Consider the following 9,681-nt stretch of genomic DNA (forward strand, 5'->3'; position numbering starts at 1 on the left):
TAGTAAAATTACCCACACTCGGTACCTTCAGTCCAAACAGTCCAAACACCCTCGGCTACCGCCTCGGGCGTCTTAGACTGTTCCAAAGGTACCTTGTGTGTGGGTAATTGTTACTAATGCCCTTACTGCTGTGTATTATTTGTATACTAAAGATAAACGGGACATATTTTGTCTTCACGTTGTCCTCTGTGCGATGCGCCGTGTCTACCCTTCCAGTAGTCTTCCGCGATCCATCCCGCAACTCAGCAGTAGATGAAGAGCCCACCATCAGCGATCTGTGATGACACAAAATATGAGAATGGTATAACGTCAACGAAGTAATTTGTTAATGCAAGCTTTTTTTTAATTCTTAAGCATTCATTTTACTAACAGCTCTACATTAACGTGATGAATAGTTTTGCTATATATCACATCAATTACACAAAATGATACGAGTACCCTAAGTTAAAGGCGGGGCGGGGGGGGGCGTTGGGGGGGGGGGGGGGGCTCAGCATACCATTTGCTCCAATTTACCTTACGATATTATATTTCATCTTCTCGATATCTTTCATTCAATATACATTTTAATTCATTGCCATAGCGAATTTTGTACTATAAATGAATATACATTTGTTGTTTTATTTTTCTTTATATCCGTCTATTTTATTGCCGTATCCGGAATTGTTTGTTACATTTTGAGTTCATAATAACAATTTTTTCTTTCTTATTTAGCGCTTTTCTCCACAAGACGTTGGCACATATCATTTCAGGCTTATTACCAAGTACCCATTTAATTCGCCTGAGTCGAATGTAGATTGATTTCTTGCCAAATTAAGGACATTTTTACCGTATCATGGCTCGATCCAACAACCTTAGCATCTCGGGTAAAAATGTTCAAACCGCGTCTATATTATAATATGCTACGATTATATACACTTAAAATATTGTATCAAACCATATTATGTTCATGAAAATGTATGATGAAAAAAAAAAAAAAAAAGATGCAGAAACCAATAAATCAAATCAAATCAAATCTCCAGTCAAATATGTTGATAATTCTAAAAACGTCTGGTTGGAGCAAAAAAGGGTGTTAACTATGCACTTAAAGGCATCGTTTAGTTAAATCTGAGATGCACGGCCCTACGTGTTATCAGTGTCTGTGATATAGTGTAATATTGAAGCCCTAAAGAAATTTTGCGTTTCAAAATGATCAAGAAGTGCCTCAAAAAAGTAAAATTCTTTGAGTGACCGGTTTTACCATACTTGTTTTTCCCAATAGACTGTTTCGTTATGAAAACCTTTAGGAAAATGCAAAAATTTAATTACGATTTCCAATCATAGGAATTTTGATACTCGGACAGGCGATCGGCTTGTAAAAGTCATGGGGTTCCTGACTGACCTAAAGGTTTATAATTATCATTGCAGCATGAGCTAAATCCAGGATTTTGTTTCAGAAATCTGAGACAAAGTTACGGGATGCCTTCAAGTATATGATTCAATGCCCTTCTAGCTCCACAGAGACGAACTATTAAAACATTTTGTCACTGCAGTCAATATTGTTACAAATACTTTGTTGAAATCAATCACAATTAATTTAGACGGATGCACGCCTTTAATTTCGCAAAATCTGTGAATACAACACTTTGAATATATGTAATTAATCAATGGCGACACTTATTTCAGTGATAGCCTAAAGGTCGCATCAGAGCGGAATAGAATGGATGGTATCGAGAGGAAACTCTGCCCTAGGACCAGGCATACACATATCCGCTATGAATACCATTATCATGTACTCTATGCAACTCGCTGTCCGAGGAGAGAGAAGGGGTAGAAGAGGAGAGGAGAAAGAGAGGAGATACAGAGCACGAGAAAGAGTGAGAGAGAGAGAGAGAGAGAGAGAAAAGAAAGGATGTTGAAAGGAAGAGAAAGAGAGAAAGAGAGAGAGAGAGAGAGAAAAGGGATGTTGAAAGGAAGAGAAATAGAAAAGAGAGAGAGAGAGAGAAGAAAGGATGTTGAAAGGAAGAGAAAGAGAGAGAGAGAGAGAGAGAAAAGGGATATTGAAAGGAAGAAAAATAAAAGAGAGAGAGGGAGAAAAGGGATGTTGAAAGGAAGAGAAATAGAAGAGAGGGAGAGAGAGAGAGAGAGAGAGAGAAAGAGAGAGAGAGAGAGAGATTCCCGCCCCGCTCGCAAATGTTCATACACACAACAATGTGCTATCAATCTCGACGCGAGACAATATACCCCGCGACAGAAGCGGCGTTTTTAACGCCACAATGGGCTGTAAATGGCGAGCGTCGAGATTGTATGGGATGATAAAAATCTATTTTCTACTCACTCCTCTCCCGACACTTTTTCTCCCCCTCAAAAAGCTGTCACACCGAATCGGCGTATGTTCCAAACCGTCCTGTCTTAGACGCTCATGTATTTTTTTTTTCACCGTTGTTTCAGAGAGTGGTGCGTATTACACATTACAAAAACACACATCCATCTTCCGTTTTTCCCCAAGACGGTTTACTATCCCCTCTACTTTTCTTTTTGTAAAGGGTTTAGCAAATTTGACATACGCTGACAGTCTGAGGATTAAGACGTGCGTTGAATGCGCTCATCAAAAGACCTCGGGAATTGGGGAAGGGGGTATAGCGAAAATCTGTGTGGAGTCGGCCAGAGTTATGAATATTACATGAACCTGGGGGTTCATTTTTATTGAGATAATGATGTTAAATGCAACCAGGTTAGAGAGCGTTCTCGAACGCTTTTAGGTGCTCGCAAGGGAATTCCCTTATTTCTGTTCTTACTGCGAATTAAGCCACTTTAAGGTGGTCGCACCTGATATACATTTTTGCTCCTAAATAAATCGATAGCTTTATACTAACTGTAAATGTATTTTTGTACTTTGACCTTTCAACAAGTTTTATTCCTGTCTATTTACCCTGGAAAGCGCGTCACCTTTAAAATCTAATACGTTCATGTTATTTATTGACATTTAGGAACGAAACATAAAAAAAAAAAATAAGGAAAAGATAAGAAAAGGAAAATGTAAAAGGTATTTGTAGTCATACGAAACAAGGCAATAACCGACAAATGGAATTATCATACAGTAAATGTTAGGAGGAACATCCAAAAAAAAAAAATAATGTTATGGAAATCCTATATGTACAGTTCGGTAGGGTAACGGCCTTCAAAATGAATATAGAATCAAGTTGTTATATTTATCATTCATTGAAGTTAATATCCAAGTTAATATCCAAATGTCCAAATAGCTAGTTGTTATTATGAAATCAAAAAAAATATTCCTTACTCTTTACGGCCACTTATTACTTTATTCGTTATCTTGTATTTGTTTTTGTATTTGTTGATTGATATTTCCATTTTGGTACTAGTTTTCCGTTAACCTTAGTCCGTGGGTTTCAAATGAAAAAAGAGCTTTTGAAATAAATAAGTTGATATGTATAAAATCCAGAGATGGAATGGAGATGGTTCTTGTCGTATATTCTAGAATTATGTAGTTAGATTTACTACACTATTTTAACTATCCATACGTACATGTACATGTGTAATACTTAAAATTCAGCTATGACATTGAAAACAAGACGTGAAAATGAAATGTTTTTCAAATGTATAAAGTTTTCTAAGATATACTCATTTCTTTTACATATCCAAACTAATACTTGGATCAACTGTTAATGCATACAATTCTAATAACGGATGCATAGAGTATGTGTTTACAATGTGTGTAAAAGTAAATTTCCATTATTCCATGTTCATTCTTTTCCTTTTCCAAGCAAAGGGATGCAATGGAGCGATGGGAAAAGAAAAAAAGAAGCAGCTGGGAGATGACATTTTAAATCACATCCAAATTGAAAAAGGAAATCCTTATGTCAAAAATGCAAAAAAATGATCAGAGTAACATTAAAGATATTGATGATTATTCATAATGATAACAGTACTAAGACTGGGAGAAGAATCTTGATACTAAAACAGGTATATAGGAACAAAATATATAGAAAAAAATATCAAGGGAAGAGAGGTGGAAAGAATAGAGAATTTAGAATATTAATATATATATATAATAAACCAAACAAAAGAAGAAGAAACAAGAAAAAAAAAAACTTTTGTTGAGAAATGAGATATCTAAAGTCTATTCAAATAAGTCGCCCAGAGGCGAAGGAAACAAAAAAGTAAATAAAAAAGAGCCAAAAGAAAAGAAGAAGAAACAAGGGGAAAAAAAATTGTTGAGAAACGAAAACCTAAAGTCCATTCAAAGGAGTCCCCAAGAGGCGAAGGAAACAAAAAAAGTAAATAAAAAAAAGAGAATAAAATAGAAAGTCAATTATGCATTCCTTTCTCCTCAATCATTCATTAATACGTCCCCCCGTCTTTCCTTTCTGCTGGTGATCTTCCCAAGCCGTGGAAGCAAGATGGAATCACCTGCTAAGACAGGAAGTATCGGATGTGGTCCAGGAACCTCTGTGTTTGGAGAGAACGAGGGGTAAACGTCTTACCCCCCTGGCCCCTCTGCATGAAGAGCAGATGATTTCTGGTTGGAGGAGATGGCAGATGCGATTGGAAGATACAGCAAGTAAGAGAGAGATTGGAGATTGGGTGGGGAGAGAGAGAGAGAGAGGGGGGGGGGGGGGGTTGTATAGAGATGAAAAAAATATTGATAAATAATAAAGAGGAAGGAAAGTAATGAAACTGAGAGAGAAAAAGAGAAAGAAAAAGAAATAGATGGATAAATGACAGACAAAGAGTGGTGTGGGGAGCAGAATAAGATATTTGAAGCATGTAAAGTATTGGTTTAGAAAGGAGGAAAGAAGAAGAAACAAAGAGAGAGAGAGAGAGAGAGAGATAACGAAAGAGGAGATTGGAGAAGGTAAGGGGTATTTAGAGAGTTATTGGCAGTAGCACATCCACAGCAGCGTGTGATAGTAGAAGATATGCCAATGTAAACGGAGGATAGGAAAAATCAATACAAAAACCAAATACACAAAAAGAAAGAAAGAGAAAATTCAATTCCTGATATAAAATGGGTTGAGAATGAAAATGGATCTAATTTACACACAGGTAACCACATGTTTTTAGTATTTCTTTTATAGTGGTATAGTGACCTATTAAATCAAAAAAAAATATTTGGGGTGAAACCTAAAAGGCATATCAAGCAATATTCATGGACCTCCTGAGAATGGATATTATAAAATCAATTTACTGTTTGTTGCATAAATTAAAATAAGTGATTGAAAATTAATTTCTTTCGAAATAATGCCTTTTATTTCATACAGTATCAGTAGATCGCTAGTCATACTGAATGAAATATGAGCGAGTAAGAAGAAGTAGATAACTCATCATTTACTTCAAAAACCATCTTGGAATGATTTTAATTTGATTTTTTATTCTCAAACGATATTTTAAATACATGGTCATGAATTTTACAAACTAATTATGAATCTAAAGTGTGTCAGGAGTGAGCTTATCAATGAATTTTGAGATAGAACGACTTCAATAAGGGAGTTTACAGATAGCACATGGTACAAATGACCCCAAATATACACAGATCCTTTACACATGGAGAAGTTCCACTTTGAGCATCTTAGAATAATAACTGCCAAGTCCTAGATGTGCTTCATGAATACCTTTTGTTTGCCCTCTTGAAAAGAATACTTCCACCTGCGTATCATAAAATGTACCGTTGGTGCATAAATGAACAATGTTACATAACTTTCATGAGCGCATATCCAGTATTCGTCTTTGTAGGTTTTATCTTTTTGGTACAAATCACCTTTATCTGCCCATGCGCAGATTGTATCTGTAAACTCCCTTATTGTAGGGAAATGCGGAAGAGAGTGTAATACGATTAAAGTGCACCAATGCTACTCAACGTGCCCTCTTGGTAAACTTTATCAAAAATTCAATTTTAGAATATGAGCATAAATCTGTATTTATGGCGTGATATCCTTCTGAATTTCACACGAAGTTTAGGTGATATTAACAAATTACCTACCCAGAAATTAACCGAGGATGGAAATATTGCCAATCACGTTCTTTTAGCATTTGTTGAAACATCCCATACGTATACGTGGATTCTTATTTTTTCGGATATAGAAAAAGAGGTAGTTAAAGGGGCAGCAAGACTTGTTCCAAAGAAGCACGGAAACACATGGAGGTATATCGTGGACTAGATCTTAAATTATATTGAAAATAACAAGATCGATAGATCAACATGCTTGAAGGATATAGAGCTAAAGAGGGAATATCGTCGAAAAGAGAAGGAAAGACAGATTCGAAGAAATAAGATGTATAAAGGAGACACTGTAGACTTGCAGTGGGTGGAAATTGGAAAGATGAACCAATTCCAAGAAGGGATAAATAGGACATGACAGTGAACATTTTCATATCTTGGGTGCGCGTGACAGGGCATGTAGAATGACGAATATCTACCAACATTGCTGGCGTGCGTCGCCCCATCGCCCCATCGCCCCGGGAAGTGAGCCGGCGATTTTTAGCGTGATGAATTGCAATGTATCTCGCACAATGGACGGAATATGAAGACGGGAGAGAAAACAGGAATAGAGAAAAGGACTAAAACTATGGCCGGTGTTCTCATTTTGTCGGTAACAATTGGAGAAGCTGTCGGCAATGTTTTGGCCCCGTGTCATAACGGGTTTCATGATATCCTCATCAGGGGTTAAGAGGGTAATTCCTTTTGAGGTCGGAGGTTTAATTTCTCCATGATTTTTGAAGGGTAGTTTAATTCATTGAAAAAGAGACTTGAGTGATTAGACGATAGATCTGCTACCGAACTAAAAGGTACAGAACATTACTATAAATACATAAGACTGTACAAATTCGTAAAAAAAAGAATGAAAAGGAAAAGGAAACGCACAATTTGAAGATGAAAATTGAGAAAGAAAGATGAAATCAAGGGGAAACTTAAAGTGACTCGGTAACATCGTTGAAGGTTGATAGGAAAACTTTGTCATTTTTGTAAGAAATGTTACTTATACAAATCCGGAACAAATTCACAAAGATATTTATGGTTTTCTTTGAAGGTGTCACTTTGCGACACCCTCTAAACAGTAAATTCTCCAAACCGTTTTTGAATTTTCCCAACCGTTTTTCCATGAAAAAGAGATAAGACAGGCTTTATAAAATATTTCAACTCCCTAATGTCTGGAATGGTATATAGAGCCAATGTATTGTTTTGTAACGATTTACATTCACCTAGAATGTAATAAAATTATAATAATATAGTTGGGAGAATTATGGAATCGATCAGATCAGTTTTTCCCAATTTTTATCATTAATAATGGTCTGTTTTCACTCAAACTTTCAGATTATCTTGAATTATACATCTAGCATTGAAGTCACTTCCTTAGCACCATTTTCTCTCATCTGATCGATGTTACCAAGTCCCTTTAAGGAGGAATCAAACAGACTGGGTAAGAGAAAGAGGGAAAAAAAGAAGAACGAGAGAGAGAGAGAGAGAGAGAGAGAGAGAGAGAGCATTGTATTTGGAGAAGTTATTTACATCTCATTTTGCAGTAATATATTATTTTCGCTAGTTATGATCAAACTTCCATATCAATTTTTGTGAAACAACTAAGGCTTTTCACGGAGTGTCTTTAAAAATAAAAATAATAGTATCAAAGAACTTTTTGTTTACATATTTTAAAGCATAAAACACTTTTTTTCCCTCGAACTCTCTTATGCTTTGATACTTAAACGTGTCGACACGTTCTGTACTATAGCGGTAATGAACCGCGCATGTCAGAATTAATGAAGCGTATAGCCATGCAACACATTAGGCTTCAATTTACACGCGTTTGATTAACGTGCAGCGGCGCTCCCCAAATGAAATTAATTATGTAGGCAGAAACAATGACCACTTGCCGTTAATTGAGACGCCGTTTCGGACACCGTTATCTATATCTGACGACACTGTTTGATTTGACCTTATTTCCAGGGAAAACAAAATTTATTGAAGCCTAGTCAGTTTTAATATTGTAGGTACTGAAGGAACAATGTTCTAAAACGATATCATATTTTGTTTGATTACAATTGAAATCGATTCATATCAAAATGAAAAAATAGGATATTTTTTTTCCTTTTTACGAATTGCTATCTGATGCCACTGTAAATTTATTTTTCACGTTTAAATATTCATTCTGATACCTCAGTTATCTTTAGATATGGAAACGGAATTTGCAGAGTCTCGAATAAGTCTTTAAATTCAGGAAATATGTGTTTTTCTGTATGACATATTATAATTCGAATCAGTTGTAATTAATAATTTTTAGATAGATAGATTTGAAATTTGAAAATAAATAGAGATAGAGGGTATCCGTTTTAGAGGGAATTTTTCTTTATTTTTTCTAGAGATCACTTTATATTTATTGGCATACTATATACTTTTGGTTGACTCTGTAAATAGAAAAAAATACTTACCCAGATAGGTTATGTGTAGAAAAGTGACATCTCCATAACGTGAACATACACCGAGGACCATGCGGGGCCAGCCGGGGGTAAAGCTTGCACTTCCAAGCGTTCTGGTTTACAGTAGCAGACCCTTGTATTGCTGGATGCTGAAAATGATATACGTATGAGTGTATGCACATATATTTTAATGATTTGGGACAGTAACCTGTAACTCATGTATGTTGAAGCAAGAAAGACAAAACCAAAAGAGGCAATTCATGCCAGTATAGGAAATTAATTGATTGAATGATCGATATTTCGTAAAGAGTTCACCATAATTTAAACATGTGCATTTCCAATAAGTATTCAAAATGGGAACATCAAAAATGTCCTTTCATCTCGGGCACATTACATTGTTAATAATATTGGTGATAATTGAGAAGGTGCCAATGATTTGGGAAGTAATAAGAGGTATATTGATAAAGGACATGTTTATATTTTTCATAATACAGCTGCTGCAATACAATATACAGCAAAGGATGAAATGTCACTAAGACTTTCAATATATATATATTAACGGAAGAAGCAGAAGGATAACATAATGAGGACGTTGTGTTTTTTATTTTTGTGTACCAAATATTCGACTTGAAATCTGCGTCTACTGATTATATTGTCATCTTAAGAATGTACACTCCTATTAATAACATTACAAACTGAATACATACCTGTACAACTCCTCTTAAATTGTTCATAGCCTAAGAGACAGCGCCTTGTATCCTTTGGAAAAGGCGCGATATAAATCCAAGTATTATTATTATTATTATTAAAGGCCACTCCTAAAATCTTTTCTCTCCCTATACCATTGTGGAATGGATACACTTAGGAATTTTGACTAAATTTTAAATTAATCACTCACGCTTGTCGTCAGTTATCGACGACGGTTGCAGAAGACGAAGAAAGATGGTGAGGAGACTGAGGAGGGCATCATGGTTAGCATGGTGATACACCATCCAGGAAGATTTTCAACTGCATAAAAAAACATGATTAGGGAAATGTTAAAGGCATCGTTTAACAATGTTAAATCTGAGATGCATGGCCCTACGTGTTACCCGTGTCTGTGATATGGTGTAATATTGAAGCTCTAAAAATTTTGCACTTCAAAATGATCATGAAGAATTTCAAAAAAGTTTTTAAAAATTTGAGTTACCGGTTTTATCATACTCATTTTCTACAATAGACTGAAGTATTAAAAACCGTTAGGAAAACGGTTTTTGAAATTTAGATTTCCAA

General features: G+C 35.5%; 1 long non-coding RNA gene across 1 annotated transcript; it reads right to left on the bottom strand.

Annotated features, from left to right (window-relative positions):
* Positions 1–78: 78 nt before the first annotated feature.
* LOC105437404 lies at positions 79–9,406 on the bottom strand. The gene is made up of 3 exons (XR_004063037.1): positions 9,308–9,406; positions 8,422–8,558; positions 79–275 (listed from the first exon to the last, which is right to left on the bottom strand). It is a non-coding gene; the product is annotated as an uncharacterized LOC105437404 (long non-coding RNA).
* Positions 9,407–9,681: the final 275 nt, after the last annotated feature.

Source organism: Strongylocentrotus purpuratus, unplaced genomic scaffold (genome assembly GCF_000002235.5).
Source record: "Strongylocentrotus purpuratus isolate Spur 01 unplaced genomic scaffold, Spur_5.0 spur5_scaffold_10, whole genome shotgun sequence".
NCBI lineage: Eukaryota > Metazoa > Echinodermata > Echinoidea > Camarodonta > Strongylocentrotidae > Strongylocentrotus > Strongylocentrotus purpuratus.